The following is a 20,983-nucleotide window of genomic DNA, read 5'->3' on the forward strand; positions in this document are numbered from 1 at the left end:
TCTATAGAGAGTTCTTGAGCAAAATGGCCAGTGTGAGCTCCTCTGCTTCTAACATATTTGCAGAAAAGCAAAACTGGTGTCTGTGTTCTCCCAAATGATAATGCTAAGAATCAAAAAAGACAAGTTTTACACTAACTGTGAAGAGAAATGACTAGCTGAAATGGGTTGAGAAATGGATGTGCTTATGAAGCATTTGTTCTCTTTTATATGATGAAGGAAGGCAGGTTGTGGGTGAGGGTGGGGAAAAGCTTTCAAGGTACCGTTGTGTGAAATTTGATAGACTTAAATGGATTTCAGTTTACACTCTTCTCAGGACAAAAATCCTCTCGGTACTAAATCCAGACCAGATGTTCATTTCAGGAGACTGGAGTTTCTGTTTCATTTAATTAATGCTCTTCAACTTCTCCTTTTGAAGCCTGGAGTCTTGCTACTCTTCTCAAGAAAATCTTCTAAGCTTGTACCATGAAGAACAGATAAGGTTATTTTCTGGCTCTTATTTTGTGAATGTGTTGTATCTGCAGAGTTCTGGCTCTTCATACCTTGAATTTTTATGAGCATCCCTCCAATCCCTCCTATCTCCCATTTAAGAGACAAGATCCTTTACATTTAATTTCAGAAAATTGTAACTGAGAAGCCTATTTCCATACCCTGGAAAAGAATCATAGTTTCCAGCAGTGCAACAGAATGTAGTCACTGGGGGAAAAGTGAAATAGATAGTGCAGAACCAAGCTGCAATACTTCCTCCTATAAGTAAAAATCCCACATATTTGCAATAAAATTGCAATATATATGATCAATATGGATTAGATATTTCTGTCTTCAGATGAACATTTTCTTGAAAATATGTGTCCATTTTCAGGATAAAATATAATATCTAAGTAATCTAGAAATATTTATAGGTGCTCATTTATTGACCAGAAGGAGAAAGTGGTTAGGAAAAACCTACTGTGTTGAGTTAAAAACACACTGGCTCAGATTTAACTTTCTGTTTATATAAAAGGAGACTGATGAGGAATACACTCACCTTTACCTGAAGGCCACATTCAGATTGGTTTTAACTGCAAAGGGAGTGGGGTAATAAATATTAACTAAATGCAGCCTTTGCTTGCATTGTTAAAAGTTTTCCAGAGGAAAATGTTTTACATGGTTAAAATGTCAAATATCAAAGCTGTGCACTTTTTTTCTTGGTCTTTAGACTGCAAATCTTAGGGTTTAATTTCAGAGAGGTAACTGGTTACATATTTCTAAATTTTCATGCTGTGATTTTTCATTGGGCTCATTTTAAAAAGAATGTAGAAGGAAAACCTGGAGGACCAAAGAAAGATCTTATTGCAGATTTACAGTCCACTGACAGTCTGAAAAATTAACTTATTGAACTTATGATAGCTCAGGTTAGATGAAGTACTTTCATGTATATAATCTCTTCAGATATTAAAAAATGGCCTTAAACTGCTGCCTCTGATTAATATTAAAATACTTCAATAAACTTGTATCAGTAATTTTCTGTCGTAAGTTGCTTTTTGCTGTTTTCCGCATTGGTTCAATATTTATGACCAAATATCAAAATTAGGCTTTGATCAGAGAGAGAAATTATGATTGCTTTTTCATGTAAAGTTTTCCTACTTCCGAAGTGTTCGTCCCATATTTCTCAGCCTGACTCTGAATTAATAAAATTTGTTGTCTTTGAATTTAATTATACTCCAAACTGATTTTATGCAGGCAGCAGAAAGGAGAGTTTGTAAAGAACAGCTTTCAGAGTCTGAAGTGGCACATTTGACTCTGGGGAGATAAAAAGTATGTATTTGTACAATGTGATTATATACTGGTTGAATACAATTGAAAAGAATAAAAAAATAGTAATATAAAGAAGCAAGCAAGATATTTTTTAAGATCTACTTAATGCATAATAAATGCCATTTCAGTAAAATGGAGTTTCTTTTGCACATAAAAGCAGTTAGCCTCTATTTTTACTGAAATTTCTAGAAAATACTCCAAATGAGAATACCTCCATGAATTTTCATTGGGCTCTGATTTTTCTCTGGAGTTTTAAGTAAAATGCAATGTTTGCTGAACCATGGTTATCTGCAGAAGCACTGCCATTTCTTCTGATTTTGTATTCACAAGCTGTGCACGTTGTGCATGATTTCAATGCCAATCAACATCAAAAAAATCTCATATTTGGTACAATTGTAGTTGAGAAGAAATCAACATGCAGTTACGTAGCTCAGCCCGTCTTCAACAACATGGCTGTGAATGAAACTTGGTGTAAAATGTTGCTGATAGGCAGGTTACAGGAGTTCAAAGCTTAAAGTCGTTCCAGTGAATACATTGACATCGCAGGTGTTTCCAGACCAGGTTTGCAAGCTATTTTATTTTTCTCCAAAACTTAAAAAAGTTTAAGTAATCTGTAAGGATGTGGCCACAGTTTCAAATTCCTGTCTATGTTCTGGAGAGTTGTCAAAGGGCTTTCTTCTGCCAAAGTGGTGTAAAGTGGTTTAAAAATAAAATATAGAGTTAAAGCATATACAAGTAAAAAAAAAGGCTTGAGGTTTTTTTTCTGTATTCTCTTGAGTATCTTATGTATAGAATGTAGTAGTGCCATTTGATTTACCTGTAGTTATGTACTCATCTTTTTTAGTGTCCTGCTGTACCCCCTCAAACTCACTACAACCAGACCCTTTTTCACTCAAAATCCTCCAATGTTTTTTAAAGATCATGGCAGTAATTCCCAATGTGAAATTTTCAACACTGATTGAGCCTATTGCAACTGTGGCTTTTCCCCTTTAGGAGTCTTTCCCTGAAATCACAGTCACCAAATGGGTCAGGCTGGAAGGGAACCACAGTGAGCTATCTAGTCCTACCTCTCTGATCAAGTAGGTTCATCTTAGAGCACATGGCACGGGATTGCATCCAGATGACTTTTGGATATCCCTAGAGAAGGAGACTCCACAATTTCTCTGTGCAACCTGTTCCACTGCTCTGTCACCCTCACAGTAAAATTCTTCTTCATGTTCAGGAAGAATTTTGTGTTTCTGTTTGTCTGTTGTCTCTCATCCTATTGCCTGGTATCACCAAGGAGAGCCTGGCTCCATCCTCTTGGTACCCTCCCTTCAGATACTTATGTACACTGATAATTACTTAATAATTATTATGAGTTGTGATGGCTTTGTGAAGAAAAATATAAATAACACCTTAGTAGCAGAGGTAGACCTTTGAAATATTTGTAGAGATCTTAATTTAACTTCACAAAAATGAGAGCTCCTAATGTAAATATGTGGTGGCAGAAGTATTCATTAGACATTGTTTCTTTAAGCATTTGTAGAAATAAAAGGTACACTTAGGGGTAAATTCTGAAAAACAGAGCCCTTAAGTAGTTTCATATATAAAGCCATTATCAATTCTATGTTAATGTAACGTGTGTGTAGTCCTTTTATTTTATGCACTCAGGAAGTAATCTCAGCAGCTAATGAAGATGTTAGTTAAGTGGTTGATTAGAGTACATGTGCTTATAAAAATGGGAGAATTTGCACTTGGCTCAGAAATATTAAAATAAGTTATATTGTGACCAATGTTTTCAAAGTCCTTAGGTAGAATAATTTATAGTAGGAATAGATCTTGAATGATGGACACGGCATATACAGGGATGAGAGCTGTGTGTATTTAGTAACTATATTTACATATGCCTATATTTATTTATCCATAAAGATATAAGTATGTATTAAGTTTGTATGTGTCCATGTATTATATATTTGTATTGGAAGACTGATAATTCAGTGGATATACCCTTTGGAATATTGTCTTTTTCCTGGGTTTAAAGTTGTGTTATTTCCCATAAAATAAGAGATTTGGTGTTTTCACCAATTCTTTCATCAAAAGGACCATCAATCTACCAGTTTAAAACATTGGAGGACCATCAGGCTCTTGTGAGGATAACCAGTTAAGAGTGGCTAGAGGGAAAGAGAATAAAGAGTGTCATGGGTGGTACTACCAGCTGTACTACTTTGCTAACAGCCTTGAGTAGAGAAAAAGTTTTGGGATTTTTTGTGTTTTTTAAGAGGCTGAGTCAAAAAAATCAAAGTGTGATTACAGATAGACACTTGAATGTGAAGAAATTAAATCTGTAAAACTGCTAGAAACTAGGCTTGAAAATGGCAAAATGGTATCAGCTAAAGCAGGGAAATATCTTTAAAGGGAGTATTATTAAGGAAAATATCTTCAAGTAAATTAAAATCCCTCAGACTCTGCTATATATTTGTGGTTGAGAAATAAAAGAAAAAAAAAAATCTGTTTTCATTTATCCAGAAAAAAACAATGTGTTTTAAACAGGGGTCTGAAGCAAAACATTAACTAAATCTTTTCCTCATATTCCTGAGATATTTTTCATCTCTTACCTTTAGAGATTCAAAGATATAATTAAGATTGCTCTCTTTTACCTCTGTTTCCCCCTTTTTATTTAATATAGACATCTTGCTTTATTATAAATTCATTTTGTCATAAGCATTTTGCCTGCAGACAAATTGCTATATAGCAGGAAATAAAAAATTCTAATAACGCTTCAGTGTGCAAGGGGGTTCAATTTCTTCACAGAATAATTGCATTTAATATAACCAATGGCAAGAGCTATGGAAACCTGACCCAAATTCATGGTGATTGCCCATTGAAAGCTATTTCATATTTTGTGTCTGTAGGGGTTGATCTGTTAAGGAAATTATGTAGGCCAGCCACTATGGCAGGGTTTGACTGTAGGTTTCTGCTGAATCCATAAACTAACGAGATTCTTCTATAAAGTCCCTTTTACTAATTGTTCCATAGCTCAAGATGGGACCTTCAACAAAGAATTCCCTGGGCAATTCCTTGGCAATCTGAATTCCCCACCCCTTGTGCAGGAGTTCACACCAGTAGTTGTATAAGGCTTGGGCTCTTCCTTACTGGGTCCTTTCATTTTCTCTAGGTGGCACGTTTCTTTTCTTAACTCTAAGGCTGCAGCTTCTGTAGATGAGTGTAGCTTCCATGGCTGGAAGTTTTACTTCACTCAGTGAAAGTTTAACAGATGTAGGTGAACATTCCCAGCTTGTGGACTATGATTTGGCAAATTTAACTGCTTATGCTAAAGTTATATTAAAAAAGATGTATATAGGTAGCACACCAAGTTGCACAGCATGTAAATGTGGAAATGGAACTAGATATTCAAGGGACAGGGTGGATCAGAGGACTGGTAGTGTAAGCCAGGCCTTTTTGCCTCCATGTCACTGGGTCATGTCTGTCTCAGGTTGGTAGTGACTAAAATTCATTGCTGTCTAAAGTTTGGTCAGTGACCTATGTGAAATGAGTTGCTGCTCTCAGTCAGCTTTCTCTTGGAAAGGTGTTTGCATCACAAGAAACACCGTAACTGTAACTGACATATTTCCTGATTGATAACCCTTTTAATGGGGCCAAGCACTCAACTGTGAGAGAGATGAGGCTCCGTTGCTAGCGTGCTGTAAAGGGTTGGTGTTTCTCCTTAACAGTGCAGTTATTTCCATTTCATAGCAAATAAAGAAACACCTGTATTTAGTGTTTCAGTGTTCTATGTGACCTCAGGGCCATGCCGTTTCTGTCTTCGCTACGTCAACATTAGAGGAAAACATGCATGTACACTTAAGAGCTTACTGCCTTTAATCCCTTAGGAAGGAAATTCCTTAAGGAGGTAGGAAGATGCTTAGGGCCAAATTCTATAGTATTCTGCTGCTTCAGATTATCCAGATCCTTTGTGCTTTTACACAATCCTGCAATGACTGCACAAGTCTTCTCAATTTCTTCATGTCTTCTCATGTTTCCTCCAGAAACATTTACCATTTTGAGCATTCTCCTAAAACATTTTTAGTGGAAGCTCTCTGCTTTTCTTCTCCCCTTTTCCCTTCCCAACTATGAGATTTTAGGGTGATTTACTGAAGCCATTTGTAGTTGAATTGCATATTCCCACTTTCTATTGTAGCAATGTACATAGAGAGACAGAGCCATGGTAGGGAAAAAGCTGAGAAACCGTATAGAGACAGCGAGGCAGCACACTGGTGTACTCAGATCTGAGGTCATTTCACAGGCAAACCTGAATACAGGAGGACTGTGGGGGGTTTTAAGGATGCTGAAAAAGCAGTGGTTTTCCCTCTGTTGGGTAGGAAAGCATCACACAGCATTTTTCACTATTCCCCAGAAGTTTGCTGGCGGATTATATTTTGCATCCCCTTCTCAGGGGGAAGGTCACCATGAGGCCAGCACCTTTCTGGAAGGTGAGTTACAGTACTTGTAGTAAAGTACTATTTTGTCTGTCTCTTTCTTTTTACTTTCTCTTTGAGAAAACCATTATTCTTCCTTATCATTCACTCTAGCCCACACATCCACTTACTCATGCCTGAAGCATCACCTCTAGGGTTCAGGGTTTTCAAAGAGGATCTATGTGGTAGGGTCCTGAATACTTAGGTACATAAATAAATGGTATCTTAATTTTCAGAAACAAAAAGCTTCTGCATTTTCCAGCACTCTTTAAAAAATTGTCTATTTAAAATCTAGAGCAACTCAGTACAGTAAGTAATAGCAACGACAGTGAGCAATTTTAACATTTCTCCTTACAGAAGCATTGGGAATATGTGTGAGCAATGGATATATGTATTCCCTTCTTCACAGCAGTTTGTCAAGGAATGATAAAATCAAGATTATTGAAGAGTTTCCTATTGTGTGTGCCACATCCTGATCCATCTACTGTATTTAGAACATGGTACTTTTACATTTATATATTGACAGCTCATTGCTCAATGACACCAGCCTCAAGAGAATATTTTATGTTAATTTACAGAATCCTGATGCCGCTCAGAGGAAGAGTACTTTGGCAAAAAAAATGAGGCAGTTTGTCATGGTCTTCTCTATGCCTGCTGTGAGTACTACTATCTTGCTATAAACTGTCAAATTTCAAAATAAATTCTTGTATTTGCTAGCATGCTTTCCAAAAATAGAAATACAATAACTCTGATTTCAGTTGTCTGACTAGGCAGTGAATGCCTTTATTCTGTATGGTGCACAAACAAGCAATGTTTCTCACAGTTCCTCACCTCTGCATATTCATATCTGTGCACAGAAGGGATGATATTTGATTAAAAACATTTTAGAATTGTTTTCAAATTAGAATTCTTGGCTTTTACCTAAAAAACTATAGTTGCAGAGATGGGTAAAAACATGTTTAATTTCAGATAGATGTTTTCTTTCTGCAGATGTATGTCAGAGGAACTGAAAAGTTATGTATAAATAAAATAGGGAAGACAAGCTTTTCCATGTTGATTTTTAACACTTGATTCAAAAACACTAAATGTTTCTCTTGTAACTGCATGTTATGCAGCATATTGTTATGTTTCTTGGACTGCTTTAGACTTCTGCTCTCTTAGAATCCTGTTTGAAAACTTTCTACTTTTCTTTCTGTAAAAGGTTTGGATATATTGATGCTGGTTATGTCTCTTCTCCACCCATATTAGTTAGAAATATTTCCTAACCAATTTGCACACTTTTCCCCCTTTTTTTAAAAGTAGAATGATTATGCCATTGTGTCTTTATTAGTAGCAAAAATCCACATTGCATTTTAAGGAAGATTTAAATTGTTCCTGTAATTTTCACCTAATGTTTGCAAATTTCAGTGGCTATAAGATGCATTCAGCATCATTGACCTGCCAGCTGAACCTCAGAGGGGAATTTTTCCACAGGTATCTTATCTTGCACTGGCTATTTCGGTCTGCCTGCACAGCCTTTGTGCATATGCTATAATAAATCTGGAAGTTAAGTTAAGGTTATGATTTAGGCTAAATGTTGTTATTATTTCTCTGTTATATTGTTAAGGTTAATATATAAATTAAGGTGTAAATTAAGTTACAGTGCTCTAAAGTTTAAGTGTTGTTAAGCTTTAGGCAGTATTTCTTTTCATCCTTGCTTATACTATCTTTTCACACAGACATGCACACATCCCCCAGATAGTTTAAATTCATTTCTGTGTTGATTGCCTTGATTTCGTTTGCTGTTGTTTTTGCTTGTTTTCCCTATTGTGCCTTAGTTGTCCCTTGTAAGTAGAGGGAGTCTTGACAACAAATCTGGTGTGCTTTTAGTTTAATATGAAAGCTGACTTTTGCTCATAGCCTTGCTGGTGATTTTTTGAGCAATCTCAAGCACACTCGTTTGGGACAACCAATTGCCCTTTAACCTTTTTAGCCACAATAAAGTTTTTGTTTTGGTTTTCTTTGAATTCTCAAAATTGCTTCAGCAGCAGTAGGTCTTCACAAAAATGTTGACTACATACATGTTCAAATTAACATCTCTGTTTTGTGGTCCACCAGACATATTCTGCTAATTTTGGGATGGCTAGCAATTGCAAAGAAAGATGTACAGCCAAGCCTAATACATAAAGATCTTGATGTGGTTCACTAATTACCTAGACTAGCTGGATATATCTCTTGGATGGAACCCAACATTAAAAGAATTTTTTTTATAATGAAATAGAGAGGATTTGAAATAATTTCTTCAATTCAGGTTAAGTTATATTTAGTGAATATTTTTTTTTCCACACAGAATTTAGTCCAGCATTAGTATATTACTGACAGAGACAAGCTGAAAGCTCCTTCCAAAGGAAAATTCATGGTGATCTTCCCCAGCTGCTCAAAATAGCTTTTCTTATAATTTCCTGATAAAGGAAGACTCTTCTTGCAAGAATTTTTCTCTGTTCTTACTTTTTTCCTTTCTGGCAGACATCTGTTCTTCCTTATTGGGTGCCATACTCTTCTATTCTCACAGTACAAACAGGAGTACAAGCATTAGATTTTTCTTCTGATTCCTGTCTATGTAACCAAGCAATTTTGTATCTTTATAGTTCTGCAGTGTGAAAGCATTTGCTCTCTGTCTTCAGTATGGGAGATTAATTTGTAGCCAGACTGACCCAACAGAGCTGAAAGGTCTGTCAAAGACATAGAAAAAAAAAGGGAAAACCTGTATTGTTCTTTCTGTGTTGAAATCTGTAAAGCTTCTAAGCGGAGAAAACACTTTCTTTGTCCCTTTCTTTTGGGGATGGTCCCCAGCATACCTAGAGACCTTATGAGGGATTAACATCTTGGAGAGCAGAATCACAGAGCTGTAGAATGTGTTTGGAAGTGACCTTAACCACCATCCAATTCCAACCTCCCTGCCATGAGTAGGGATACAATTCACTAGATCAGTTTGCTCAGTGCTCCATCTAAGCTGGCCTTGCACAGCTCCAGGGATGGGGCATAATGGATGCAGCAGAATGAGGTCCAGAGTTTTCTGTGTCTGACTTGTAGTTCTGGAATTTATTCAGCTGATCACCTTTCATTGGAATGATGTTGATGACCACAATCCTAAGTAGATTTTACTCTGCTGAATAGTGACACCTCCCATCATCTCCCTGATGAATCCAACAGCTCCCAGGTATCCCCATACCTCCAGGGAGAGCCCCCAACCAAGGGAGCTCCTGCTATTGTGGGAACCAGGGGTCTAAAGCACCATGGTTGGAAGATGTGAACCTACAAGTACTTGGCCATAGGCAGAGATTTCCTTGCTATTAAACATAGGTTCAACCCTGGTGGCACATACAGTCCTGGTGAAGGCAAGAGTATTTCCAAAAAGGTCCTTCTAAACCAGGCAAACTGGGTAAAACTGGACAAAGGGAAGCATAGTGTAATCATTACTTGCCAATACTCACTTTTTTCACTGTGTTTCTTAAAGAGAGTAGAAGTAGAAAAAGTAAAAGGAAAAGAAATTTTGTTGGTGGATAATGACAGAGACAGCCTATGCTATTTTGCAGCATCAAATAATGGCATGTTATTGCTCTTACTTTACTTTTATCAGTTTTCCTTGTGTTTTACAAAATACTAAACCTAAAATATGGCATTGTGAATACTGTACCAGGAAAATAAAAGCATCAGGCTTTTGGTTGCATTTATACAATCCTTGGGATACTGGCAGTTCAAATATTGAAATTTAAATAATTAAAAAATAACCAACCAACCAAACCACAATAATTTGGAAATCCAGGCACTTTCTTTTGAGCATTTGTTATCTCACAAATTTTTGCTATTGGAAAAAATCTCAGAATGGGATTGCTGAAATAAGAGATTCTGTAGACTGCCAAAGCTATTTTTCACATAAATCTGACTCTTATACTAATTATGTACACTGAAAATCCCCACACCCTGTAAAAATGAGGGAGAATATTTTTCATGGAATATGCAGAGAAGTTGACCTACATAATGTAGCTTAAAGCAATGTATCTTGAGTAGCTTTTATCCATCTTTACAGTCACTGGTACCACTCCTTAAAAGTGCTTGAGACATTTGGATGAACAATTTAAAAGAAGAACAAAAAAAGCTTAACCACCTAATCATTACAAAAGCCTAATTACCTAACCATGAGTCTTCTGGAATGGGGCACACACAAGATAGATGGTAAGTTCTTAAATGTTGTTCCATAACTTTTCATATTGATATTTGATGTGGGATAAAGTTAAGAAAAAAAAACTAAACCTTTAATAAATAAGAACTTTGGAAAATGGATACATTTTTTGTTAGTTCTGACTACTGATTTTAAGAGCAGATGTAAAACTTACTTTCTGCGTGTGCCGAATAGATGCAACCTTCAGGTCTTAGCAAAACACAAAGCCAACTACCAATTGAAGAGAATTCTGCAACCTGCCATTGCCTTTTCCAGCAATAAAGTGTCTTAAATTCACTGTTGTCAGTGGTAACTTCTTTTTATTGCAAACTAATAAGGTCAGTATTTAGCTACTATGACTCTTCCTACTACAAAGTCATTCTTAACAATCATAGCACAAAATTATCTGTAAAGTCCCTTCACTTAATCATCACACTCAAATAGGGAACAAAGCTCTGCAGCCATGAAAACAGGTTTTGAAGCATTATTAAAAGCTTTTGATGAAAAGCACTGATGAAAACCATTGATCTTTTGTTTCTAAGAGGAAAAAAAATCTATATGAAGTCTAGGTAGTTTATAAGGTATCTATAAGGTAACTAAATAACATCCAGCATGGCAGTGCTCTTAAGTGAAAAGTATTCTAATCTGACATTGGTTTGGAATAACTTATTTTGGTTTGTCCTGCTTCATTAATCTAGCATTAATCTGAAACATGTTTCTTTGAAGTTCTCAGGACACCTGACTTGATTGTAAAGACTTGTGTTATATTAAGCACCACCAAAAAAAAAAAAAAAGCAGCAGCTAATGAGCTAATGATAGGTTCTGGTGTTGTGAGGTTGGAAGAGAAGATAATTTCTCAGAAAAATTGATGCCTTAGGATTTTAGCTTTTATATTTTCCATACACTTGTAATCCTGTAATTCTTTTGCGTATAACTCTAACTCCATATAGAGTGTTGGCTACTGTTTTCACATTTTAGTCAAGACAAGACAATTTCTCTCTAGGCTTGGGAATCAAGGACACCTTACTGTCTCAGGCCCTGAGAAATGTAAACAAAAGTGAGCTGGGGAGGAGGAAACTTGGAATAAATAAATAAATAAAGAAGGAATAAATTACTTCATTACCTGAAGCTGAAATTGGAAGATTAACCCCCAGTATGTAAATCGACCAAACTTACAGAAATCTGAAAACCCATGACTGGTGTAGCTCCTGGGGAGGCTTCATCTGCCCTAAATCTACCTGAAGACCCTTCAATAAATACAACTGATTTTTATTATCTTAATTTTGTTTGGCCTCTGTTTTTAAGTACCCAAAAAAGGCATCAAAATCTGTGGTAAGACTTAAGGGGCTGGTGTTATCATCACTTTTATTTTAATAAGAGCTGGTATAATTACATAAAATATTAGAATGTTTAACTGCCATGCAGTATTAATAACTCCTTGTAAAATTTAAATATCTGAGAGATTTCTTCCTTTCTTATTTCCTAAAAAGCATCTTAATGACAATACTCAAGAGAAGCTGTTGATGTGTCCTGTCAGTGACAGCCTTTGTTCTTGCTGTGGTCACCAGGTTTTGAAATTTGAGAATGGAATGGTTCAGGACACACATTGCAGAAGATCAGGGAAAAAAAAAAACCAAACAACAAAACAATTATGTTTGCAATTGCTCATTTGCTTGCACATTTGTCCTTTGTGGCTGAAGTTATAAAAAACTGTATGTCAGTGCTGATGGTGTACGTGCAGTGGTGGCAGGAGAGAGGACAGCGTGTGGCATTTTCATGCATGTGTGGCAGATGCACCAAATACCTGTAAGGATCAGTGAGCACTGGTCCATGGCAAATTTGTTCCCCAGTGACAGAAATGAGTAAGCACTTCTCAGTTTAGAGGTGACATTTGGGGTGGACCAGTGTTTGCTCCTTAACCTGGAGAGTTCTTCCAGTGTAAGAAATCCAACAGGGCATTCAGGAGACTGTGCAGCCTTTCAGTATGGTGAATCAAGCTTTGATTTTCTTTGCAGAGCTAGTGTGTGGTTGGTCTGTGCCTTTTCCCTGCAATTTTAAGTCTGCAGGGCAAATACGTGCAAGTCAAAGTTGTACATATGAATGAGACAGAGTGTATACAAAGCATGCTGCAGGCAGAGCTTTGAATTTGAAATCTGTGAGTTCAGAGTTGAAGCCCAGGTGTGCTGGTTGCTCTCTCGCTAAATGTAGATTTTTTTTTCAGTTAAAAGTTTCAAAGTTCATAAGGACTTTCTCATTCCATGGTGGTGTGCTGGATACTGTGTGTTTGGCTGGAGCTGTAATTGGAAGATTAACCCCCAATATGATAAAAGTGTGAAACACTATCCTTTTAATTCCTCTGTGGATGCCTTTTATTGTTTGCTTGTTGTTTTGGATTTTTTATGTTTAGATTTTTGTTTATGTTCTTCTCACATCCTCTTTGGTGTTTCAAAACCACAGTTAGGTTCCTAGAATGAATGTGCTTGAGGATTTTTCAGGTAATCCAACAGAAGAAGAGGAAAATTTTTGTTTGTTTTGTATTTCTTTCTTCTGGACTTAACACAGTAACATTTTCTTTCTTTTTTTTTTTTTTTAAAGTTTTAAAATGAAAAGCAAGTGCAAGATATAGCTAGTATTTTTTCTAAAACCTGGAATAAGTTGCAAGGTAAAATAATGATTGATCTGATTATTTCCTGGTCTGTTGAGTATGGAGAGATCCATGTTCTCCTGCTTCTGTATATTAAAAGCAGACTATTAAGCACTTCACTGTATTTTATGGCCCTTGAGAGATACTGGCACATTGTGAAAAATTAACAGGTTTTATGGAAAACAGCTCTGACTAGTGGATGTGATGATTCTACAGCACTTACATAATTGTATCCACCTGTATATCTTATGAGCTACTTTTAAAAAGACAAATGTTCAAAATCAAATTGGAACATTCTATTTTTTGAAGGGGCAAAACCAAATCGGACCATTTCTGAGAGTCTTCACCTTTGAGAAGCTGAAATGCTGCCTTTAAAGCCATTTTTGTTCAGTGTTGATCCTTTAAATTTGGGGCAGTGACAGGAGCTGTGGGTAACAAGGGCTCAGGAATCTGAAGCTCAACACCATGCACCCCTGTGGATGTGGCTGAAGTAATAACTTAGTAAGAACCAGTTACTCTGGAGGGCTGCATGGGTCCTGGAGGGCCATGCAGAGCAGTTTGCACTCTCATCTGTCTGTTCTCCTTCGCCCCATGGAAGTTATGGGCCAACAGGGCAAAAAAGAGGAAGGACCTTATTTTTCTCTACAATTGCCAGAAAGGAGGTTGTAGCCAGGTGGGGGGGGGGGGGGGGTTGGTCTCTTCTCCCAGTTAAAAGCAATTGTCCAGCAATTGGACAAAATGCACCAGGGGAGGTTTAGATAGTATATTAGGAAAAAAATTCCTTCACAGAAAGGATTCCACCAGGGAAGTGGTGGAATCACCACCACTGGATGTAATTAAAAGGTGTGTAGATGTGGTGCTTATGAATGGTTTAGTGGTAGACTTGGCAGTGCTGGGTTAATCATTGGACTCAATGATATTAGAGATCTTTTCCAATTTAATGATTCTTTGATCTCATGATTCTACCTGCATATCATGGCAGCAATCAAGACGGAAGGTGTTTTTAATGGATTTCTTTCTTTCTTTAAGCAAACAAACTCTTACAGTCTGAGCAGGACTAAAATAGCCAAAAAGGCTTCTTGAGGGAGAGGGGAGTGAGTTGAACTAGACATCCTGACCTTGTAAGAGCCAAACCACTTTGGCTGAGCTTTGATACCGATTTTCAAGGGCTTTTTCCTGAATCTTCAATTTCTAAAAATTGGTCAGTCCACAAAAGCAAGGATTACAGTTCCATTTTTTTCCCGACTTTCTGCTCTTAGTGACAAAAGAGCTGGGTGGATTGTTTTAAAGGTAATCCCTGAGCACTTATCTTTGGCCTCCAGATAGCACAGGCTGCTGCTGAGCAAGCAACCAGCTACAACGTGTAAACCATATTCATTATGAGTTCTGACAAGCTGCAGTTTAGCTCTGACCCCGTGATTAACAGGAGAATGGAAAGGGTTTGTGTGCAGGGTGAAGTTTTAATCTCCACGCAGGAGCTGCCTAAGTAAATCCTATTATGAAGAAGAGGATCTGAGCACATGAGTTTTACACGTGATTTTGACCATGTCCCTGTCAAATTCTTCATGTGATTTACATCAAACCACAAGGCTGGTAAATGTAAAACTAAATAATATGTCACATTAAATTTCAGAAAAAAATTTAGTTCAGAGATTTAATTTTGCTTTGAAGTTGCTTAGATGTAATTTTAGAAGGACCTAGGTATACTGAGGATCAATAATTCAAATTCTTCTCGCCTATATTTAACTTTATTTATCACTGAATTTAAAAAAATAAAATGCACTGTCACCAATTATGGAGTGAATGAAATTGGTACCATTGATGTATATTTAGCCTCTAATAAAAAGGGATTTTTTTTTTTCTGATGCAGGAAATTGTACTAGTGAAAAGTCAATAAACTTTGCAGGATGCTTTTGCCTTTGTCCCAAGACACGGCTAAGCTTCAAGATTGTTTCAATTCCATAGCTAAGACCAAAAGCCTGGTCCTTTTCTGATCTCCACATATTTGCCAGGTATTTTTCTTATTAGTAACAGTAGCAGTTTAATACTAGAAAATCTGCTGTGTAATTAGCCTATGACCTTAATTTTGAAGAGTTAATGATGAAATATGGGCTTTGTTTGTTTGTTTGTTTTGTATTTTTCCCCCTGTATGCAGTAAAGTGTTGTTATAATGAGTTTAATTAAGCGAAAATGCATGTTGGCCTGCAATGTTACAAGAGGTTGCTATGTGCCAATAAATCATAATTAAATGTATTTAGTGTAATTGAGGGTGTCATTCACAATCTTGTTGCTTGTAAAAAATTTTAATTGTTTCCTTAAATGGCAATTCCTTTCAATTATAAAGAAAATGAACCAGAAGCTCAATTTTGCTAACCACCAGCAACGTAATGTTTACTTCACAAAGAATTTCAGCATTTTATTCATGCACAGTTATGTAATATGGTAAAGTAAGTGGTGGTATCTGGGGTGCCTGGAGAAATTTGAATGTGCTTTTTGCTTTTTTTTTTTTTGGAAAACGTTTGCTGATTTGCTGGTTGTTTTGGTGAAGTGTACTTATAGTGAGGGCAGTGACATCTGCTGAAATGTAGAGAAGAATCCCCAAAGAAAGCTTTGTGGCTTAACTGCACAGGACAAAGAAGTTTAAATATGGACTATGTGAACTCTGCTCATTGTTTTAAAAAGAAATATTTTGTTGTGAGCCGTTTGTGTGACGGTTTGTGCTCACACATCTGCGTTTAAATTAGGTTTTTGTATGAAAAAATGTGTGTGCCTGTCCTGCCTGGAAATATGATGAAGCTTTTTGGGGGAGAATGACCTTTTTGGTGTGTTTGGAGAACATGTGGCATGTCAATGCAATGAAGGACAGTAGCTCCTCCATAACAGATTTAATTTTCTGTGGACCTTACTATGCCATAGTGAGTTCTGTGGAATTCACTATGCCTCGCACCTCCACTCCTATGCACTTTTCTGAATCCCAAATGGCTTATTGTTAAGGCCAAAAGGAGGGACTCAGTTCTGCTTTCATGGCAGTGTCAGCATCTCTGATGGCATTGATTTAAATTTAAACTTTACAGACCTGCATTAACAGAGGAGAAATGCTGCATGTGCGAGTGTGCAGGGGAAAGAAAGAAATGTTTGATGTTGTAACTTTTGGAATTTTGAGTCCTATTTATGTACAGGGTAGAATCAACATGTTTTCCATGTGGAACACTGTCCTTATTGAATTAAACTTGTGAAAGTACAATTATTTTATGTATTTCTCTGTTTGTGGGTCTCAGTTCCTTCAGTCTTCACAATAGGCAATTCTGGGAGACAGGGATTAGAAGCAGCTGCAGGCCTTCATGTGATCTAAAGGGCACAGTAGGAGCATAAAGAATTTAAATATCATTCATTTTCTTTTCCTTTGCTCCTTTTCTCCCTGGCTTCCCCATTCCATTCCACATGGGAATCAATCAGTCATTCAGAGCCATGGACAATGACCCCCTACCTTTCACAGTTCGTATCCAAAAATCCTTTGGGAAAGCAGACCTGGACTCCAGCAATCTCAGCACTGCTGGAAGTCACATTCTGCACTGTTGGACATTGGGATTCATGAATTGCAGGCTTGCTCTGTACACCGAGTACCTTCAATCATTTGTCAGAAACATTGGCTGGTCACTGTCTGAGCACTATATACTTCCACTTTTGTTTTAATGCCTTTTCAGTTTTCACAATGAGCCTGGGGAACTTCACTGGAATGAAGTTCCTTTCTGATTAAAATGTCTTGTCTTTCAATCCAGCTTTGCAAGAGGGATGCCAGCCTGAAGGGCACAGCATGGCCAGGGTACACTTCTGGTGATTGATACAACTTCACTTCCTTGATGATCATCCCAAATAAATCTCCTCAGTATTTTCAGACACGATGTAGATGCCCTTTACATCCATATAAATCTTCAGCCAAGAGAAAATTAGCCAAGTCCAGACATTGATCTTGTGAGGTAAATTGTACCTAGGCAGCAGGGTATCCATTGATAAACAATGAGGCAATGCAGATAACTTACCAGCTTACTTTTAATCAATGCAGCTTCTCACAATGTGTTATTCCAGCAATGGGTCTAAATCACTGTGCACTATAAGAGTTGTTTTCAAAACCTTTTAATCTAATTGGAAAATCTTCCTTTCTACTGGTAATAAACACTCTCTAAACTGTCTGCACCTAATTGAGCTGTAGTAATTTATGTGAGCTCCCCACTGCTTTTTCTCCCTTTAATCAGACAGGCTGCTTTACATCTTTAACTAATGAAACCTAAGACTTCGCCAAGAAGATTTGATCAAATGTCACTACTGAATAAATCTTCATTAACACTGACATGTCCCACAGCCTCCCCGTGTCCCTTTTCATCATTAACTCAGAGCAACATCATCATAGAGAGGTGATGGCCACTACTTTATTTACATATATAATTAAGCAGTAGTCAACAATGTCACACCAAATAAGAACTTGAAAATTTATTGTGGCATCTTGTCGGGACATAACGATAGTAACTGCAGTGAAGCATTTTTTCCTTGAAAGATTTCAGCCCTAGACATGTGCTAGAAATGCCACCAGCTGCCATGTACTTTCCTAAAAGCCTTCCCTGTAGTAAAGCTGTTCAGATCTGTCTTTATCCTTGATAAATAAGAATTCCTGCCCACCTAGCAGTGCTTTGCAGAGATTTTCAAGTCAGCTTAGGTAGTGAGAACTGTACAACTGCTTCCCACAGGAGTATCAGGTATCCACATGTGTGGTACCTAGCACAAGCTCTTTGATGGGATTGCTGGATGTGACATAATCAGCACCTGTCAGCAGTACACAGAACAGTAGAAGGTGGTACTTGCATGCCTGTGTGGGAGAGAATGAGAGAATCTTCCAGAGTAGGCAAATATTGACCAGAATAAAAGTTACAGAGGAAAGAGAAGCAAACCAGTACTCCATGAGGCAAAACAAAACTGCTTTTTGGATTTTCCCTAATGGCATACATGATTTTTTTACACATAAAAGGATCAGAGGTGCCAAAGGAAATGTTCAAAATACCAGCTGTAGGTATTTCAGTGTGCACAGCATTAATTTCATGTATAAAGATGATTCTGTACTGTCTTTCACTGTAAAGTCAGGTAAATTAATGCTTTGGAAATCTTTGTGTTGCTCATCATACACTTAGTAAGTGGTAAAAGACCAAAAAATAGTTAGGAATGTGAATGCTGGTACTTTATTGGGTGGTGGGATGAGTGTTGAAGCATGAATTAGGAAATGCATGTTGAAATGCTGGGGGCAAGGACCATGATGGCAAAGACATTAATTGATAAACTGGACAAAAAGGAACAGCTCATAGTGGTCAGTGCTAAGGTCAGATAGCAGAAGGTTGAAAAAGAAGACGATTTTGGCAGTGGAGTTTGTCCAAAGTCTGGTGTCCAGCAGGTAAATCAGGCAGGACAGACTGAGCAGAGCCACATCTGATCTGGCTTGGCATTTTCCTTGGAGTTTCGTGAGTGATTGTTTTGTAGAGTGCATGCATTGATTGAATTGGACCTGCTAAGCTCAGCAGACATTTTATGTGGGCAGCATCTACTGGTAATATATATGTGTGTGTGTATATCTATATGTCTGTGCATGTAGGAGCATGTAGTGTGTCTGACTCTTTCACAAAAACCCTCTGCTCTGTTCTACAATCAACATTTTTTAATGACATGGAATGGCTACAATTCAGTCAAGGTGAGGAAACAGGAGGCAGAACTAGGATGGATAAAATAAAACCTTTATGCTTACTTTTTACACCATGTCATGTTGACCAAGGGAAAACTTGATATTTAAGAGAGAGAGAGTGCATTTGGATTTTCTCTAGGCCTTTGTTTCCTGCTAGCAACTTTTAAAACTATTCATCCATGAATAATTTTTCTAAGCTTAGTAATACTTTCCAGAATGTGTTTAACAATAATCGTATGGCCATCCATCCTAGACAAAGCACTTAAAATAAATGTCTGTCATAGATTATTTTGGAGCATATCTGGAGCCTGAAAAAAATTTCATTTTTCAAGGGCAGACTTTAGCTAAGGATAGCTCTGTTTCCATGTGCTCCTGAGGGATTTATATTGGGATATTCTAGTACTTGAAGATGAAAGGAAAATTCATAGTAGATGTTTCATATTATGTGAATTAGTTATATTCTATATTTCTTTAATCACGAGAAACAATATCACTTCTGTTGTACAAAAATAGTCTGACTATGGAAGGAAGATAGTTTGAAAGGTGAAGATGCAAGTACAGTTGCTGAGTACACTTGGAAAGATGGGAACAGGAGGAGATTTTAGAGAAACCTGCTAGCTTTTGGTTGCACTAAATATGACACATTTATCGTGTATAATTCAGAAAGGCTTGGTATCTATCATAGAAATTCCAAAACTGGATGATTTTAATAAGGAAATGTTTATGTTGCAGATACAATATGTTGTTATATTTTAGGCTAGTATGCAGAATGTCTCAATGGCTAATGTTTCATGTTGGCAATAAAGGCTATGGGTGGATCTTGTCATCAGTACTGAGAAGGAATAGCTACATGATTTGTCAAAGCAAAAATATTGCTTCCAGAACTGCTGAACTCTTTTACAGCAACTATAGAAATCCAAAAGCTTTGGAAGGCCCATGACTGAAAAAATCCATGTCTTCTTGTATGCAAGTGTTTATCAGAGAGGACACACAACTTGGTGCAATAACTCATGTTGTAACTCTGTGTTGCACCTATTCTGCTCTAAGAAATAATATGAAGTTGCCTTTGGATACACATGCCAGAAACAAAAAAGGTTTAGGTACTTTCTGAGAAACAGACATCACAACAGACATCACAGGATTTTATTAATACATAATTTATCTTTCTGGACTATTATGTCAGCATATCCAATAAAAGTGTATGTGATCTATTTGGAACAATTGCCTGCCAGACTCTGCTTTCTCTGTTTTCTTTTTTTACTGCTTTAGCTTAGTAAATGTGAAAAACTGCTCAACTTGAGTATGCACACAAACAGAAACAGCAGATAGGAGCATGTTTTACAGCTTATGCTGTGCTATTGGAAACCTGAAACCTGTAGGTCAATGACTCTGTTTTATTTCTTTTCCAATGATGGAAGAGAGAAAAAGATGAACTACAAGATGATCAAAAAGCATTTTTCCACTGCTGCTCCTTGATATACTATTCTCTGTCATATAAATGCTATAATAAATCATACTTTCTGTTTGTTCCATGTCTTGGGGTCAGTGTTCAGCACACTCAGTGGAACCAGCATTTTTTTTATTGTTCCAATGAAAGCTTGTGAATATGCTCCAGCCAGCTTATCTGATTGTTTGTTCTGCTCAGCTAAGCAAACCATGCAAGTGTGCCTAAACTAAATTACCTGCTGCAAGTCTATACTGGTGTCGTTCTAGGAGAGACTCTTCCATCTGTTTCCTTTTATTCCCTTTCTTATGTCTTTTCCCCAGTAATTGTTCATTAAAAGCCATTGAAAACAAAAATAGTCATAAGACTTACAGCTGTTTCTAGCAAGCATCTCTGATCTAAATGCCAGAATATTTTAAATTAAAAGAATTATGTTTCCTGATCTAAAGTGAATGTATTAAAACAGGCAGTATTCTTCAAATTAATAGAATGAAAGGATTACTAATTTCAGACATGATAACTGTCAGATTTTCTTTCTAGTTTTTATGTAACTGGACATGAGATTTTCCAAAGTTATGGTTTTCTTCAAGAATAATTGTAGTAAAAAGTTCACTACCTTAATTTGGCTTCAACCTCAGTCACTAGAAATAAATTGTGTGCACATTTCTTGGAAATAAGAGCTGAATGATAGGACTGGGAAAGTTGGAAAGAAGGAACAACA

This window comes from Cinclus cinclus, chromosome 5, assembly GCF_963662255.1.
Source record: "Cinclus cinclus chromosome 5, bCinCin1.1, whole genome shotgun sequence".
In the NCBI taxonomy this organism is placed as follows: domain Eukaryota; kingdom Metazoa; phylum Chordata; class Aves; order Passeriformes; family Cinclidae; genus Cinclus; species Cinclus cinclus.